We start from the raw sequence: 3253 nt of genomic DNA, 5'->3' as shown, positions 1-3253 counted from the left end.
CTGACATAGCACAGAGGACAGACACCACGGCTCCTTTCTCCCCCATCTCAGGCCTAGGTCTGTGGCTCAGGGCACTTTGCTGACGAGGCCTTCCCTCGTCTTTTTAGGAAGGGCACCAACAGGCAACACGACGTAAGGAAACACAAACAGTGATGCACTTTGCACAAGGTACGCTGAAGCCTTTTTATTTGTATTTTTAAACGTTTTTAACGAATACTCTTGTGACACTTTCCCCTAGGCAGAGGAGGAAGAGGAGGAGGAGCCCGGCCCACGGCTCCCTCCTCCCTCAGACGCTGCCCGGGGGGCACGGGGCTCCCCCACAGCGCCGCGGGGTGCCCCGTGCCCGCCGCCATCCCGCCTCGCCCCGCTCTGCGCCGCGCGCGCCGTGCCCCGCTGCCCTCCCCGCGCCCCCTCCCGCGGGGTGCAGTGGAACGTCCCTGCCTTGCGCAAAGCTGCCGGCGGGCCTTGGTACGGTCCGGAAGGGGGGGAGGCGGGGGGGAGATAGAAGCAAGACAATGAGGGCGTGCGTGGCCTTGTGGGTAAGGCCTTGGGAAAAGAGGTGAAACAGTTGTACAGAGATCCCTGGTGGTCTAGTGGTTAGGATTCGGCGCTCTCACCGCCGCGGCCCGGGTTCGATTCCCGGTCAGGGAAGTAACTGTTTTTCTCTGCCACGCCATGACCTCTCAAACTTCTTTATACTTTTCGTTTTGCTTTCAAAGTTCAAGGAACATCCAGTCCTGCCTTCACAAAAATGTCTCTGCGATGCTATATTTTCACATGCAGAGTTTCTAGTACCCAGTGGGCAGAGCTGCTGGCCAGCACGTAAATACAGTATTTTCCTCTTTTTGGCTGCTCTGGCAGCTAAGGGTGCTCCCACACCCCCATGGGTGAGTGGTCACTTGGTGCCCTCCTGGCCTGTGGCAGTGGGGACCCAGGTGAAACACCGGGCACTGACCGCATGGCTGCCCCCGCCATGCACAGGCCTTGTGGCCTAGGAGGAGCCTTGTCCCCTGCTCCTCTGCTGGCCGTGCCTCTCCCTGCTGCCTCCATGGGTGAGGAAGCACCGTTTGTGCGTGATGGAGCACTGGCACAGGTAGCCCGGAGAGGCTGTGGAGCCTCCCTCTTTGGAGATCTTCAAAAGCTGCCTGGACATGGTCCCGGGCACCCTGCTCTGAGCATCACTTCTTGCAGGGGTTGGACAAGATGGCCTCTAGAGGGCCCTTCCAACCTCAGCCACTCATCAACGCTGGCACTAGTTAAGCACTGGGACTGAAAGACGTAAAATAAGGAATTCTATCATCCCTGTAACTGGAGGCTGTTAAAAGCAGGCTCTGTGAGCACCTCATCAAGGGTCTTTCACAGGCTCAGTGGGTCTCCTGAGGTCCCAGTTTTATTATTTCATCTTGGACCTTCCTCCATAATTAACAGCTTACTTGAATTGCTCTGAGATATCCATGTGAGAGTTCTTAGACTTCTCCCTCTTTCTTTGGTCTCAGTGAAATGTGTTACCAAGTTGTTGGAAGTAGTAGCTGTTTTCTATTTCAGAAAGTTATGGGCCACTTTAGAAGCAGGTAAAGTGAATTTCAGCTAATGACTGATCGTCCAGAAAAGGTATAGGTATGGCTTTACAGAGTAATAACAACAACAACAAAAAAAAATAATAATTCCTTTGCTTTTAACTCAGTTTTTGTAGTGGTATATTTGCATGCTCTTAGAAGCATGAGCCCTGCTTTAAAGTAATTTGAGAAAGGTTAATCATAAACAAGATTTTAGACACTTGGAAAAAATCGCTAAAATAGTTCTTGCAGACCGAGAAAGAGTACAGTTTCCAGTGTTTTACTATAAATGGAAACATAACTTTTCCAAAGCCTTTTCAGTCCAGTGCCAGACCTGAAGCTTGCCATTGAACATCAGAGGATGAACATCCACCTTGCAACAAGTGGAAACCAGCCCTCTTTCTGGTTTCCGAATGCTTTGGGTTCCACTGTGGTTGAAAGGTTTGAATTGAAAAGACTCCAGGATAAGTGTTCATCTTCAGCATGGGCCAAACTGTTGTGGTGGTAAAATCATAATTTTTTAAGATTTGAGAGGTCTGGCCAAGAGGTTTGCCCTAACTAAGAGAATATGCCTTTCAGCTGAAGGCTGGAAGCCTGTGATCATTTCCAGGCCCCACTTCTAAGCTGAGCTAGCACCCGCTGTGCTGCTCCAACACGCTCCTCCAAGAGCCCCAAGAACCATCTCGCCATACTCAACACCACCACATCTTCACTTAACTACTCCTAGGGAGGGGTGCTTGGCCTTGTTAACACTGGAACAGTTGTTTTTCCTCAGTTTTTTATTTTTTTTCTTTTTTTTTTTTTTTTCCCTGAAGCAGCACTTAGATTGGATCTGTGCAATCCCTGAGTAGAGAACAGGGGAGCAGAGGGGAGAGATGCTGCCTGGGAATGATCTCACTATGGTCATAGTTCATAAAGCTTCTGTCTGATCTGTCTTAAATTGCACTTACATTATTACACACTTCGCTTATCAATATTCTTTGACACTTGCATTATTACACACTTGAATTAATGATATTCTTCGACACAGTTATGGGGGTTTTAAGATTATCTCCCCGTTTCATGTGCTTCAGATTAACATGTTAGAGGGAAGGAGCAGGGTACTCATTTTAAGAGATGGAAGAAGAATCTCTCCTGTGTTCTTTGTTGTTGTTGTTTTAAATAATAGGTAACTCATGACACTGGAATGCAGAACTCCCAGACAAGGTGGGCTGTTTTGCAGAGGGCAGGCAGTGCAGTGAAAGACACATTACAGGAGCGATCTGGCATGTATCTGCACAGGCTAACAAACTGGTGTTTCAAAATACAAGATCAATATGTTCTTTGGGTATTTATTATTATTATTAGAAGTGTCACATTCCCAAAGTGTAGCTGAATTTTCTCCCAGCTATGATACATTCTGAGATACTGGATCTCAAGTATTTTAGCTTTCACTTATTTTCTTGACCAATTACTTTCTATCTCACAGCAAAGGTCAGTGGGAATACACGACAGTAGAAATAAAGAGGGTAAAAAGAACAATACCTTAAGTATAGATCATTTTAACCAGCAGCTGAGTATCTGGTTAAGACCCTTACCTCTTAGTTTTTATATGTTATTAGAATATTTGGAAAATAGGAGCTTTCAGATCCAAACTTGATCTTTTATTTCTGACATTATTATTATTATTACTGGGGGGGGGGGGGGGGGGGGGGGGG

The 3253-nt window shown here is 47.6% G+C and overlaps 1 long non-coding RNA gene and 1 other non-coding gene across 2 annotated transcripts; both read left to right on the top strand.

Moving 5' to 3' along the window:
* The first annotated feature begins 395 nt into the window (after window positions 1-395).
* LOC118157098 lies at window positions 396-3136 on the top strand. Its single transcript, XR_004746542.1, has 3 exons — window positions 396-468; window positions 1497-1571; window positions 2725-3136. It is a non-coding gene; the product is annotated as an uncharacterized LOC118157098 (long non-coding RNA).
* On the top strand, window positions 580-651 carry TRNAE-CUC. Its single transcript has one exon. It is a non-coding gene; the product is annotated as a tRNA-Glu (tRNA).
* Window positions 3137-3253: the final 117 nt, after the last annotated feature.

This window comes from Oxyura jamaicensis (genome assembly GCF_011077185.1).
Source record: "Oxyura jamaicensis isolate SHBP4307 breed ruddy duck chromosome 3 unlocalized genomic scaffold, BPBGC_Ojam_1.0 oxy3_random_OJ70793, whole genome shotgun sequence".
Classification (NCBI taxonomy): domain Eukaryota; kingdom Metazoa; phylum Chordata; class Aves; order Anseriformes; family Anatidae; genus Oxyura; species Oxyura jamaicensis.
The sequence above is the reverse complement of the archived record's forward strand: the minus strand, read 5'-3'. Positions and strand labels throughout refer to the sequence as shown.